This window comes from Dipodomys merriami, unplaced genomic scaffold (genome assembly GCF_024711535.1).
Source record: "Dipodomys merriami isolate MVZ:Mamm:240054 unplaced genomic scaffold, mDipMer1.0.p SCAF_3, whole genome shotgun sequence".
NCBI classification, from domain to species: domain Eukaryota; kingdom Metazoa; phylum Chordata; class Mammalia; order Rodentia; family Heteromyidae; genus Dipodomys; species Dipodomys merriami.
The window spans coordinates 109,456,546-109,472,429 of NW_027204492.1; the positions used below are offsets into that span (position 1 = coordinate 109,456,546).

The following is a 15,884-nucleotide window of genomic DNA, read 5'->3' on the forward strand; positions in this document are numbered from 1 at the left end:
AAAACAAAAAACAACTGGAAGTGCTAGTAGGCCAGCCTTGAGCAAAAATAACCAACTGAGAGCATGAGGCCTTGAGTTCAAGCCCTGGTACTGGCACCAAGCAAACAAACCAGGAACCCCTAGTGATAGTTACTATGTTGATATATGATATAGTCACATCCACCAAGTAAGATTAATGGGAAACCTTGTGATGAAACTATCTAATGCCTTCTTCACCAACAACCTCCATACTACAGTGCTAGATGTTATCTCGCAATTAGATGTTTGAGACTTCTGAGTAGTGGTGCTTATGACAGTTTAAAAGTCTAGACAGCTTTGAAGAGCCACTGTTAAGCCATTCTCATCTGCTTTTAGTCTTATGCATTTGTTTCAAATCTCATTTTCTTGGACTCTCAGCTTTTCATCAGAATCACCTTTGAGTTTCTCCTCAACAGCAAGCCTTTCTTGAGTGCCTGATGAGGCCATATACTCTGCTAGGTATTTCAAGGAGGAATAAACATTGGGCAATGTGCCTTTCCTTTGGGGAAATTTAACTCTCTACTTCTCTCCTGCCTTCTACATACTCAGAGTTGCAGGATTCTCACGCATGGACTCCTGTAACCAAGGGGCGTAAATGAAGCCTGAAGGAGATCATGAAATCTGCTGAGGAAGGCAGTGAAGGTTCACTGTGGTTTCCTCTCACTTTCTTGTCTACTTTCTCTCTTACCAGAATGCATTTCTCGTCAGCGCAAGGCCATGCCGTGACTCAGACCTCGTCTCCATCTCTAACTCTATTTTTCTGTAGACTTGTTCTTAACTACCCTTCCTTTGACCTGGACTCTGCCTCTCACAGTCGACTCAGTTTTAGTTACCCTGAAGCATGTCCAAAAATAAAGGCATTTTCCTATCTTCCTCATTCTCTCCTAGGTAAAAGCAAGTGTTACATTCTATGACAGCCCTTAGAAAGTATCTCGTACTATGGAGCTCATGAATTTTTTTTCCTCTTCATGGGGTTTGAACTCACAGCCTGGGGTTCTGTCCCTGATCCTCTCTGTGCTCAAAGCTAGTGCTCTACTGCTTAAGCCACAGTGCTACTTCTGGCTTTTTTGGTTTATGTGGTACTGAGGAATCGAACCCAGGCTTCATGCATACTAGGCAAGCACTCTACCACTAAGCCACATTCCCAGGGGCTCATGAATTTTATTTGAATAAAATTCTTCAGTGGTGGGGAACCTTTCTTCTGCCAAGGGCCATTTGGATTTGTATGACATCCTTTGAGGGCTTAAACAAAATTATCAATATAGGTTGCCATGGGCAGCCAAAGAGAAGCATCTGTGTGTGTCCTGTCGTCTACCAAATGATTGCAAGGGCTGTATACAACCTAAGTGTCAGATGTTCCCCACGCCTACTTTAGATATGTTAACTATATTCAAATATTCAAAAATGTTTCAACCATATCTGCAGTCTCTGTTTAACAAAATTATTTAATGACAGGAGTTGTTTGGAGTGTGGAGGAAGCAATGTTTTCTAGTTATTCTATTTTGCATAACCTATAGTTAAATTAGTATGTAGTATAAAGTCATTTGTGTGTTTCTTCTTCTGTTTTAAGGTTTAGATATTCAGATTGGCCAAGAAATCTTTCGGATTTGTAATGGTTAAACTTTTTTTTTCCCCCTGGTACTGGGGCTTGATATCAAGGCCTCTCTCACTTGATTTTTGTGCTCACTTCTGGCACTCAACCACTTGAATCATGCCTCCAGTCTGGCATTTTGCTGTTTAATTGGAGAGAGAGAGTTTCTCAGGAGTTTCTGTCTGAACTGTGATCCTTCGATCTCAGTCTCCTGAGTAGCTAGGATTATAGGCATGAGCTACTGGTACCTGGCTCTCGATGGTTAATCTTGTCAATTTGATTGGATTTAGAACCACCTAGAAGATGAGTAATGCTCAGGCTTTCTGTCTGTCTCTTTCCTCTGATGATGAACAGAAATATTCAAAAGTATGAACTAAAATAAACCTTTCCTCCCTTAAGTTGTTTGGCTAAGGTATTCTGTCTCAAGGCTAACGGAGGTTCTTCCCACTGAGAAAGGCAAGGGGTCACTTTCTAATTAGTCACTTATCTTTTGGTCTAATTAGTCACTTATCTTTTATCACTGATAAAATTGGGGAAAATCTCTGCTCATCCTTAAGCCATTGTATTGCTTAAAATTGTAAAACATTTATGTAAAGCAACATTCATATTGTTCTTGAATTAAAAAAGGTTGTATCTTCTTCAATGCCATTCCTACCTCTGACATGACCATTGTCCTCTAACAATAAAAGATCAGAGAATGGTACAGAGGTCTAGAGAGGAAAGTTTTTACAAAGCCTGGAGGCTTTTGGAGCCAATGTTCTGGAGCCTCGGGAACAAACAACCTAGGGTCTCGAAAAATGTTATTAAGCACCTACGGACTACAATTAACCCTTGAAGCAATCCTAGCCCACTGGGCTTTTCACAAGGCATTAGATAGCTTGATTAAGAATAACTTGACTAGAAAAAGACTTGTTAAGTGAAAAAGGAAACATAGAATGTCTGTTGATGAGTCTGTAGATTTAAAAAAAAAATAGTGAAGACGGCCAACAAGGCCACCTTGGGCAAAAGCATGAGATGCTATTTGATAAAACAACCTAAATGTACAAAGTGTGAGGGTATGGCTCAAGTGTCAAAGCCATGGTTTAACAAGCATAAGGCCCTGAGTTCAATCTCCAGTACCACAAATATATACATACATACATGCATAAAGAGTAAAGACAACTGATTATAGTTGGTTCATCAATATAGAAAATGGTTCTGCAAAACAATCATGGAAGGGAAAATAACCACTTAGAACACCAATTTAATAAAATGTCAGTTTAATCACAACAGTTTAGCCACTTAACTTTATATTTGGCAATACTGTATTTTGAGCTCAGGGCCTTGCACTTACTAGGCAAGTATTCTACCATTTGAACCATGACCCCAGGCTTTTTTTGGCTGCAGTTTTGTTTTTTGCTGGTCCTGGGGCTTGAGCATTGGGCCTGGGCATTGTTCCTGGGCTTCTTTTTGCTCAAGGCTAGTGCTCTACCACTTGAGCCACTGCTCCACTTGTGGCTTTTTCTGTGATTAATTGGAGATAAGAGCCTCCTGGACTTTTCTGCCTGGGCTAGCTTTGAAGCTCAATTCTCAGATCTCAGCTTCCTGAGTAGCTGGGATTACAGGCATGAGCCAACCAACCACGAGCCACCAGGACCCAGCGTTGTAGTTATTTTTTTGAGTAGGGTCTCTCATTTATGGCAGGGCCAGCCTGGACTTCAATCCTATGTATATTTCCTGTCTAGTTGGGATGATGGGCATATACCAGCATGTCCAGCTTTTTATTTATTTGAGATGGGGGTCTCACAGACATTTTTTGTTGTGCCTGGACTGGCCTCAACCCATAATTCTCCTAATGTTTGTATCCTGAGTAGCTAGGATTGTAGGCATGAGCCACTGTATCTGGCAGGTTTTAATCTTTAAAAGGTATAAAGGAACTGGTGCTGTAGCTCAAGTGGTAGAGCTCTAGCCTTGAACTGAAGAGCGCAGGGACAACACTCAGGCCCAGAGTTCAAGCCCCACAACTGACAAAAAAAAAAAAAAGAATATTTTAGGGGCTGGGAAGGTGGCTCAGTGGTAGAGTGCTTGCCTTGCATGCATGAGGCCCTGGGTTCAATTCCTTAGCACCACATAAGCAGAAAAAAGCCAGAAGTGGCGCTGTGGCTCAAGTGGTAGAGTGTACTTGCCTTGAGCTGAAGAGCTGAGGGATAGCGCCCAGGCCAAGAGTTCAGGCCCCACGACTGACAAAAAAACAAAAACAAAAAATTTTTTAAAAAAAGGTATAAAAATTACACTCATTTTAAGTGTAGAATTTAATATGGTTTTGGTAAATTTACAGCCTTGTACTACTCCCACCACACTTCAATATTAAGACATTTCCATTGTCCCAAAAGATCTCTTGTAGTATATCCCCATCGTTTATGTTCAATCCTGTTCCCATTCTCTTCCTAGTCTGTTTTCATCTCTTTAGATGTGAATATAGATCTTTATATGTCTCTGGCTGTTGTAATGCCTGGGTATTCTGGAAATTCTGATATATGAGGCAAGAGAGAAAAACTGTCCAATAATGTGGAAGTCCAGATGTTGCTAGTCTCAGCTATCTCTGCTCTTTAGTTTAGATTTGCCCTTGTCTCCGGAGCACTAACACTTGGGAGAGTGGAGTCCTAATCTTGACACTGCCATTTAGCTCTCAATCTCTCTAAGCTTCAAGTCATAAAATATTCCAGACCTCAGTTCTTCATCTATAAAATTAAGAAAACGATTTGACAAGACGGTATCTAATGTTCTTTCTGTCACCAGTAATCAGCAATCATAGTCTTTTTTTTTTGTGAAATCTTTTCTGGTGAAAAATTGCTTCTTGATTTTCTGTGCTCTTTTCAATCAGAGGCCTGAAATAAAACATTAAAATTAAACATTTATTCAGAATTCACACAGAAGTATAAAGGGATAAGTGCAGCGTTTCTACTTCTGAAATTACTAAATTTAAAAGCTTTCACCAAGACCTTTTCCACTGTATGTGTTGTGTGTGTGTGTGTGTGTGTGTGTGTGTGTGTGTGTGTGTGTGTGTGTGTGTGTGTGTGTGTGTGTGTGTGTGTGTGTGTGTGTGTGTGTGTGTGTAGGATGATGGAAATTAATTGGAAACCCTCATTATGCTTCATGCTCTAGGATTTATTCAAATATGGATTGACTCAGGGTATGAGGTGAGGGAAATAGAATCCTGGGAACAATTAGGGCTTTTCCTAGATGGAACTTGTGGATTGGCTGGGGTAAACAGACATGAAATTGCTGCTCAGTGAGCTCTGGGTGTGGAGAGAGGAAGTCAGTACAGTGTGCAAGGCAGGAGGGGCCCAAATGCCACTGCCATTGCCACCATGAGAAGTTGGCCAGGAGAAGCTACTTGGCCTCTGACTTAGCCAACCTGACAGTTAAAAAAAACACACACACCTATTTCATCTTTAAGGGGAGGAGACATTTAGCAAGTTTGAGGGCGGAAGAGTAGGAAAGTTGAAGTGCTTTGCATTTCTAAGCAGATCTCTTATCTCCTCCAGCTGTATCTTTCCAAAACACTAGGTTAAGGTAGCTTTGGCTTCTGCAAACTTGTGGAGGCTGGTTTTTGGCACAGCTGGTGGTTGACGAGTAGCATTTTTTTTCCCCAGATAGAGAGGTTCTTAAGTTTTGTATTTTAGGGTGTCTTTTCTTTTTTGTGCCAGTACTAGGCTTGAATTCAGAGCCTTGAGTGCGGTTCTTAAGCATTTTTGCTAAAGGCCAGCACTCTATTACTAACTCAAGCCACAACTCCACTTCCAGCTTTTGGCTAGTTAATTGGAGATTAGAGTCTCAGACTTTCTTACCCAAGCTGGCTTTGACCTGAGTATTTTTTTTCAGCTCTCAGCCACCTCAGTAGCTAGGATTATAGCCATGAACCACCAGCTCCTGGCCATGATGTCTTTAGATATGGGATTTTGTTTACTGTTATCCTGATTATACCTTTGACATATTTTATTTAGCTTAGTATTTTTAATTTCATGCTCATGGCCAGAGGTAGTTTCCCAATAGATACTATTAAAACAACAGTTTTCTCCTCGTGTTTTGTCTTTGCTTTCAGTTTCTTGAAAACAAGGCAAGGAAATAATTTTGGGGGCATATTCTTTCTCCTGGGCTCTTGTAAGTGTGTTGGCTCTGTTTGTGCAATCTTAGGTCCTCATTGCCTCTGAGCCAAGTATTATCTTAAACCATTGCTGTGCAATAGAAATAAGATACAAGTTACAGCTATAATTTTAAATAACCAAGCAGTAACACTAAAATCATGTGAAATTAATTTCAATGTACTTTAGCCCAACATATCCAGAGTATTGTAACTTAGAATCAATATAAAAATTCTTGAGTTGTTTATTTTTGATTGGTCAAGGGGATTGAGTACTATCCCTGAGCTTTTTGGCTGAAGGCTAGCATTCTGTCACTTTGAGCCACAGCTCCACTTCCAGTTTTTTTGGTTGTTAGTTGGGGATAAGAATCTCACAGACTTTCCAACCTGGCCGGCCTGCCTTTGAATCCTAATCCTCAGAACTCAGTCTCCAGGGTAGCTAGGATTATAGGCGTGGGTCACCGGCACCCAGCTCTTTCTTTTCTTTGAGTTATTATCTATTTATTTTTTCTCAAATAAGTCTTTGAAATGAGGTGGGCTTTTATAGTACATCTCAATTCAGCACCACATTTCAATACTCAGTAAACACATATAGTTAGTGATAATTGCATTGGATGAAAGGAGGTCTTGATAAAGCCTTGCACAAGGTTTCCTACCCTTAGAGAAACCTGATACGTAAAAATTCATCTTGACAGGAAAGGTAAAGCAGGAAGTGATTATTCATGTTACAAAAGATTCAACCACAGGATCTTTTAAATAGCAAACTCCCTTCGTGTACTGATGAAAATGACTCAATTTGCAAAAAAATGTGATCGACACTTGACATTTTAGTAGCACCACTGTTGGGCAGAGAACTATCTGTCAATATAAAATGTAAGCTGGATGGTGGAGCTAAGGGGCACACCAAGGAGCCAGGAAGGTGGTAAGAAGGGAATCCTGTTCCTGTGGGGGCCAGAAGGCAGGGAGCATCCACATTATTACTTAAGTTTGAACAGTGTTGACTTTTTTTTTGTCCATCATGGAGCTTGAACTCTGGGCCTGGGTGCTGTCCCTCAGCTCTTCAGCTCAAGGCAAGCGCTCTACCACTTGAGCCACAGTGACACTTCCGGTTTTCTGGTGGTTAATTGGAGATAAGAGTCTCATGGACTTTTGTGACCTGGCTGACTGTGAACTGGGATCCTCAGATCTCAGTCTCCTGAGCAGCTAGGATTAGAGGTGTGAGCCACCAGTGCCTGGGTGTTAACATTTTTTTTGTACTAGTCTAGGGGCTTGAACCTCAGGGCCTGTTTTTTTTTCTTAAGACTAGTGCTTAACTACTTGATCTACTCCACTTCTGGCTTTTATGGTGCTTATTTGGAGAGGAGAATCTCATGGACTTTCCTGCTTGGGAAAGTCCCAGCCTCCTACTAGCTAGGATTATAGGCGTGAGCCACTGGTGCCCCACAGGATTAATTTTCCTTTAAACTGGGGGTACATTTTTAAAGTTGGGAATAACTTCCTTTTTAAACTGGGAATTTAAAGAAAGGGTAAGTTAGGCAGGCTAGCTAGATTGGATATTGGGAAGAAGGCTGGAATGTTATGCAGTTATGCTGTATTTATCTTTGAATTCCAGCCTTCCTCAGCAGGCATCCACTATGGCAAGATGTTGGGCTCCTCCAAAGGAAGATTGAAGAGAAGTCTGGATACACTAGCATTTCTCTGGTTTATCATAGCAGGCAAATGACTATTTTGTAACCATTGGCTTGAAGCACAATTCATTTGTCCTCTTCTAGCTTTACCTTGGAAAGGTTCACATGGAGATCAGAGAAAATATAACTTGCTTCATAGGGAGGAAGTAAGGCTATATTTCCTAAGTTGGTTGTTGTGAGATGAACGCTTGACCAGAGGTCTTCCTGGACCGTTTGTTTCCCTTTACTCCTTTCCTCTCCCAGGAGCACTGGATGAGGCTTCTAATTCTACCCACCATGCTTTTAGTTTCCACATCTGAAAAGCTGACAGCTTTCCTCTCTGGGTGCTAATAGGCTAAGCCTTGGAGAGCCTAGCTCAGTGTTCTAAGCCTTTTGTTCTTGTTTTAAAAGAGTTAACTGTAGTTAAAACATAGAGCCAGGTACACATGGCTCAGGAGGCTGAGATCTGAGGATCAGTGTTCAAAGTCAATCTTGTTAGGAAAGTCTGTGAGACTCTTATCTTCAATTAACCACCAAAAAGCCTGAAGTAGAACTGTGGCTCAAGTGGTAGAGTACTACCTTTGAACAGAAAAGTTCAGGGACAGTGCCCAGGCCCTGAGTTCAAGCCCCAGGAGTAGCCCAGAAATAAAATCAAAACAAAAAAACCAATATCAAGTATCCCTCTGTTATTTTATTAACTTAGGTGATTACTTCATTGTCTGAACAGTAGTGCACTTGTACAAACTAAGATGGCCCCAGGCTCAAATTGTAGGAGGTCCACATATCAGGTCTGACTATTCAGATTTACTTACCAAATAAAGAGATATGGTGAAGGGTAAAGAAAGGAGGTTTATTATGTGGAAGACCGAACTTGAGTACATCAACAGTTATCTTGAGGGGAAAATATATTATTTAGCCTTAGGCTAAATAATAAGGAAACTGGCAGGGGGGGAGGGAGGGAGGGAGGGGGCAGTGAGAGGTATGCCTAGTGATTAAGCATTTCCAGTCACAGGTATGTCCTGATTGACCATTATCTCAGTCTATTTTTGGAGCTGTTCTAGAGAAGTTGTTAATCCTGCATCACTTGAGAACAAGAGCAAGTTAGTCACTGTGGCCTGATGGGTGGTCTGACCTGAGTTATGGCTAGTATCTACCTTTGGACCAGTTTTACCTTTTGCTGCATGATGATAAGAAGGCATTGTCAGCCAGGCACTGTTAGTCTAGTTACTCAGGAGGCTGAGATCTGAGCATCCTGGTTCAAAACCAGCCAGGGCAGGAAAGTCCAAGTGTCTCCTATTGACAATTATCCACTAGAAAACTGGAAGTGGCGCTTTGGCTCAAGTTGTAGCCCTACCTTTGAGCACAAAGAAGCTCAGGGACAGTGCCCAGGCCCTGAGTTCAAGCCCCAGGACCGGCAGTAAAGAAAAAAGAAGGCGTTGTCTGTCTGAGGAGCAGTCGATGTCACAAGATGCTTATCAATAAATCCTGTTCTTTCCTGTGTCCAAGGTGATTGCAAAGTGACTGCCAGAGAGAATGGCTCAGATCAAAAGACACAAATGGGGGTGGGGGAACTAGGAGCCCAATTTTTATCCAGCTTTTTTTTTTTTTTTTTTTTGGTACTGTCATGGGGCCTGAACTCTGGGCCTGGGCGCTGTCCCTGAGCTCTTCAGCTCAAGGTGAATGCTCTAACACTTGAGCCACAGCACCACTTCTGGCTTTTTTCTTTTTGCTTATGTGGTGCTGAGGAATCGAACCCAGGGCCTTAGGCATGCAAGGCAAGCACTCTACCACTGAGCCACCTTCCCAGCCCCTTTATCCAGCTTTTACTTAATTCATAGGCTCAGCAAAAACAGCTTTTAAGCACATCTTGTGAGCATTGGGTAATATAATCTTATCAGATCACCATAGTATATATGATGTAACAATTTACTGAAATGTTCTGTGCCATACGACTGTATATTACAGTACTAATTTAGGATTGAGGAGACCTCAAGAAAGCTCCTAAACCTTTGTTATCAGGTTTGGTAAGCTTTTTGGGAAACTTAACATCGAATATTTTGTGGCTATAGACTGGGGGAAAACAGACATTTTTTTTTCATGATTCAGGTAAATAGTTTTTACATATTGCTCATAAATAGTTTCTTTTTGTACATATTGCACGTAGTTCCAATAGCTCAACAGTTACACATAGCTCAAGGGTGGAAGTAAGGCAGGATAGTTAAGGTAATGTGACAGGGGAATTAAAAAATATATCAGAAATTAAGCCAGCTTCAAGAGCTGTGACAGAACCAGCAACTAAGCCAGCTTGAAATTTCACCAGAATAGGCCTGAATTCCTTCTATTCCCCTCTTATCTCTTTTCTTGTCTTTTGGAATATTTTTTATTATCTTTAAGTAGTTGTACAAAGGAATTTGCCATTCAACAAAGCAGTTTATGAGTACAGTGCTTCTTGATCACTGACAACCTTTTCAACATTCTTACCCACCCCTTTCCTTACTTTTTTTTTTTTTTTTTTTTTTTTGTCGGTCATGGGGCTTGAACTCTGGGCCTGGGCACTGTCCCTCAGCTCTTCAGCTCAAGGCGAGCGCTCTACCACTTGAGCTACAGCGCCACTTCCCTTTCCTTACTTTTTTAATCTTTGAGAATATGATTTTTTTGCCACTTAACAAAGCAGTTTATATGTACAGTGCATCTTGATCTGTTTCATCCTTCCAACGTTTTTGCCCTCCCCTTTGGTCCACCCCTTGCCTTATATTTCTTAATTTTTTTGGTGTACAGAATGAATTCTTGACTACATTCTCCTCCCTCCTCCCTTCATTCCCATATCCATCTTCCTTGACCCCACTCTTCCTCTTACAAGGACCCATTTCCTGGTACGTTTATGTTGGGCTTTGACTTAATGTTGCTAAAGAATTATACTATTTGAGCTCTCCATAGAGTCTCTTATACTTATTTATTTCTAACCACTTACTATCCAGTATGTTTACTTATAGATTAATAGGCACATTCTAACTACCACAAATGAAGAAAACAATGCAACCTTTGTTTCTGTGGGACTGGCTTACTTCCCTTAATACAATTTTTTTCTAAGTCTTTCCATTTCCTTATAAATGGTACAATATCATTCTTTCTGATGGATGAGTATTCCATTGTGTATACATACCACAAATCCATTCAAATGCAGATCAAAGGAACACTAAGTAAGATTCGACCTCGCCCCAGTTAGAATGGCTGTCATCAAGAAAACACAATAATAAATGATGATGAGGATCAAAAGGAGATTCTTTTTTTCCAGTTCAAATTTGTTTTAATTTTTTTTTATTATAGAAATACTGTACAGAGGGGTTAGTTACATGAGTAAGGTAATGAGTACATTTCCTATTGAGCATTATTCCTCCTCCTTTTTTTTCCCCCTTCCCTCTCCACCTCCCCAACTCCTCCCTCCCCCACCTCAAGTTGTAAAGTTCCTGTCCACATAGTGTCTTGTACATCTCATTGTTACAGGGTCAACCTGTATCCTTTTTTCAGCATTTTGTTATTTCCCTTCCCTTCCCCAAATTAGAAAAATGTGTATACAAGATGTAGGGCACTGACACCAAATATAGTGAAAACAGGGGTTATACCTTGGGGGAAGAACATACAAAAGAAACAAAAAAAATCATGTAGTACATTTTAAATACGTTAAAAACAATAGCAAGAAAGAAAAAAACAAGTTGTGTCCCTATCTTGGGGTTCACTTCACTTAACATCATCTTATGTGGTCATACGTACATAGCTTTTGACCTTTTCTGCTTATCTTCTACTAGTTATTGCAAATAAGGGAACCTATGTTTCTTTGGGCCTGGCTTACTTCACTTAATATAGTTTTTCCAGGTCTTTCCATTTCCTAACAAATAGGGCGATGTCATTCTTTCTGATGGAGGCATAGAATTCCGTTGTGTATATATACCACATTTTCTTGATCCATTCATCTACTGAGGGGCATCTGGGTTGTTCCATATCTTAGCTATGGTGAATAATGTTGCAAGAAACATAGTTGTGCTGGTAGCTTTAGTATGGCCTTGTTTGTGATCATTTGGGTAAATGCCCAGAAGTGGGATTGCTGGGTCATAGGGGAGCTCTATGTGTAGTCTTTTGAGGAATCTCCATACTGCTATCCAAAGTGGTTGAACAAGTTTATACTCCCACCAACAATGCAGTAGGGTTCTCAAAAGGGAATTCTATTACACTGTTAGTGGGATTGTAAGCCTGTTTAAACACTTTGGAAAGTAGTATGGAGGTTCCTCATAAAGCCAAACACAGAGCTACCCTATGACCCGGAAATTCTCTCCTGGACATTTATACAGTAGAGCACAAACAAGGCTACAATAAAGCCACTAGCACAACCATGTTCATTGCAGCACTATTTACCATAGCCAAGATATGATATAAAAGCAGATGCCCCTCTCATCTCTTCTGGCTGAGGAATTTAATCCATGAACAGAAAGTACCTGATTTTTCAGGTCTTGAACTCTTATCTTCCAGAACTCAGCCTTGTGAGTAGTTAGGGACACAAGCCACTGGCACCTAGTTAAAATTTAGTTATTAAAAAAAAAAATCTGAGTGCTGGCATTGTCCAGAAAAAATTAGTAGGTTTATATATAATTGTTAAAAGCTGAACTGAAACGACCAAATGAAAAAGTTTTTACTTGCATTAATGCTTTATATCCCCACATTTATATAAAAAACTTTCCCACAAATACAAATGGAAAAACTGCCAAAAAAAAGAGAAATACCTGCCTTTTCTTGTAAATGTGTGTCCACGAAGAATACCTTAAAAAGAAAAAGAACAGAGCTGGGCATCAGTGGCTTACATCTAGCTACACATACTAGCTACTCAGGAGGCTGAGATCTGAGGATCATGGTTGAAATCCAGCCTAGGCTGGAAAGTCCATGAGACTCTTGCCTCCAACTAAGCACTAAAAATGCTGGAAGTGGAGCTGTGGCTCAAGTGGTAGAGCACCATCCTGGAACAGAGAAGCTCATGGATAGTACCTAGGCCCTGAGTTCAAGAAAGGTACTTAATGGTATGCAAAGGAACATAAAGAAATGGTATTTAGTGGCACAAGATCCTTTGATTGTAAGACAAACTTAACCCTGTTATCTTTATTTTATTTTTTTTTAATTTTATTTTATTTGAGAACATACTGTACAGAGGGGCTACAATTACATGGGCAGGATAATGCATACATTTCTTACCAAGCATTGCAGCCTCCTCCTTTGTTTACCCTTCACCTCCCTTCCCAGCCTCCCCCCTCCCCCCACCCAATTATACCCCCCTCCACCCCCCACAGCGACATTGTAAAGTTGGTTTTGACATGACATTTTGTACTTCTCATTGTTGCAACAGGTCCACCTGAATCCTGAAACGACTAGTTTGTCCCCATCTCCTCCACATGTTATACTGACATCAAATATAGTGAAAGCGGGGGTTACACTGTGGGGGAGGGACATACAAAGCAACAAAGAAATAATCTTATAAATACGTTAGAAACACATGCATGAAAGAAACGAAAACATTAAAATACATATTTAAGGGTTCATTTTCCTAACATCACATTATCTGACCTTTTCCGCTCGAAACCCTGTTATCTTTAATACTACTACTTGGGTGGTAGTATTAAAACAGGGTAATTGGCAAATTGCTATGTGACAGTTTTGGACTTGTACCCTCGACACAGAAAGAGACGTAAATACCCTTGGATTGAAGACTATCCACTAAGCCTTAGCTCCCACTTCTGATAGCTTGTCAAAGGAGCTAGCTTGTTCTCCTCTTTCTTTACACCCTGCTTTGTCTTCTTGCATTAAATACATCTTTGCTGACCTATACCTTGTGTGCCTCCTTTGTGGATTATGTCAAATTTATCCTGTGTATAGTCCAAGTTCCTAGTGTCCCAGTGGGTTTGGAAATTTGAATATAGATTTCTTCTAGGATGGAAAATCTTCTCTCTTTCAAATACCCACTTAGTGACCCACGTAAGCCCATTTGTCTTGATAATTGAGGTGTTTGGTCATTTCCTTGTATGATGGGATTAGTTTGTGTTCACCAAGAGCAGAAGTAGAAGCTCCATTATTTTCTTTCTTTCTTTTTGTTTTTAATCAGTCATGCGGCCTGAACTCTGGGCCTGGGCGCTGTCCCTCAGCTCTTCAGCTCAAGGCTAGTGCTCTACCACTTGAGCCACAGCGCCACTGAGGCTTTTTCTGCTTATGTGGTGCTGAGGAATCGAACCCAGGGCCTCATGCATCCAAGGCAAGCCCTCTACCACTGAGCCACCTTCCCAGCTCTCCATTATTTTCTTACTTACTTGAAGTTGAGTATTGTCTATAGCTTCTACTTCCTTCACACCAATCTTTCAAGCTGCTAATCTATTTAGCTAATCTATTTTATTTCAATGGGGTAAGGTCCATAAAGCGGCTTTAGCAGTAGACATCACACAGCTGCAGAGCTCCCCCTGGTGCTGGAGTTGGTGACTGCTCTAGCAGGTTTCCTTGTCCAGTGTTCCTTGGTTCTGCTGTCTTAGGCTGCTACTTCCTGCCCCTTGGAGGACCTCTGACTGTCTGACCTAGGGACCGGATGAAGGAATCAGCATTATTCTATAAATAGGAAGCTGAATTTTTTTTCTTATGAAAAAGTACAAATAGATATTCTAACATTTTCCTCCCATCATGGCCACAGGCCCCTGAAATTGACATGTCTCTTTGGAGTGCACTGGCTCAGAAAATGAGCTCAACTTCCTTGCTGAGCGCCAGGTTCTTTCAGTGGGAAGATAGGTATCATACTATTGAATTGGGAAATGAGATGAAATGTAGGAAGGCAGTGAGCTGTGTTTGGCACATAAACAGTGGTTGTAATCTCAGTTCCAACAGATCAATCTCTAGGTGATCTGAAGAAAACTTTTTTCTTCCTTTGCAATAGGTGTGCCCACTATGATGTCTAGACTTTTCTTTTTCTTTTTGTTTGGTGGGGGGGTCCGGTCATGGGGCCTGAATTCTGGGCCTGGGCGCTGTCCCTCAGCTGTTCAGTTCAAGGCTAGCGCTCTACCGCTTGAGCCACAGTGCCACTATCGGCTTTTTTCTTTTTTGCTTATGTGGTGCTGAGGAATTGAACCCAGGGCCTCATGCGTGCAAGGCAAGTGCTTTACCACTGAGCCACCTTTCCAGCCCCATGTCTAGACTTAAACTCCTGGGCTCATGAGTTAATAAAATCTTAAAAACCACAATGAATTACAGTTTGAGCTCTTTTAGATCTGTAGTCCATTTTCAGTTCATTTTAATACATACACACAATTTTAATAGAAATTATTTAACTTTTCTTCTTAAATTATTTCAGCATATCTCTTTCTTTCCTACCAGTCTTGGAGCTTGAACTCAGAGCCTTCTGTCCAAACATCCCAAATAGCTAGAAGTTTAGGAATGAGCCCCTGAACTTGGCTGAAAGCAGACTTTAAATATCCCTGCTTCCCATTGGTATAACTGCTGGGGAACAGTGGATGGCCCAAGGAAATCAGAGTATTTCTGCCTGCTTACTGGCAACCAGGAGGAGTAAAGAGAAAGATTGTTTTGTTTTATGTTTTTACATTCTCTTTTCATTGAAAAATGATGACAATAGGTCATAACCCAACTTCATGCTGGATAGATTTATAGTGGTAGAGGGAGCCAGAAAATTTTGGAATGAATAAATGATACAAGAAAAGGAACTTCCACTTTGAATCATTTCTGGTTACACTGTCTTTGAGTGGACCAGCCAGGTAGAAAGGATATTCTGAACAGGAAGTGCTTTGAGAATTTACCCATAATGGATACGCCAAGCCCATGTGATGGGACCAACTTACCCGTACTCACCTTTCTCCTGGAAAATGTAAGGTGTTAAATCCCTGGCCATTGAATTTTGTTAATTATTTATGTTGTTTTTATTTTCCGTTTAAGAAATCTTCACCAAAGCTAAGTTTCTTAGATCTGGAGGAGTTTAAAGGCTCTAAACAAGAAGGAATGACACGAGAAGGACATGCTAATCACCCAGATTTGACCAGTGTGCATTGTGCATGTGTAGAAATGTCACACTGTACTCCATATGTAGGATCATTATATGTTAATAAAATTTTACAAACCACAATGAAATAAATGACAGTTTGAGCTCTTTCAGATCTGTAATGCATCTTGAGTTAATTTTAGTATATATGAACTTTTTCTAGAAAGTATTTAACTTTTCTTCCTCCATTATTTCAACATAACTCTTTTTGCACCTGGTCCTAGAGCTTGCACTCAAAACCCATTGCTGTCCCTGGGTTTTTTTTTTCCTCTCAAGGCTCTACCATTTGAGCCACAGCCTTCCAGCTTTTTAGTGGTTAGTAGACAATAAGTCTCACAGACTTTTCTACCTGGGCTGGCTTCAAACCTTGATCCTCAGATCCTAGCTTTCTGAAAAGCTAGGGTTATAGGAATGAAA

General features: G+C 40.7%; 1 protein-coding gene across 6 annotated transcripts in view; it reads left to right on the plus strand.

Moving 5' to 3' along the window:
• Positions 1 to 15,884, plus strand: part of Sh3kbp1 (SH3 domain containing kinase binding protein 1) — a 334,803-nt gene that overhangs the window by 43,742 nt on the left and 275,177 nt on the right. The gene's annotated exons all lie outside the window — the stretch shown is intronic.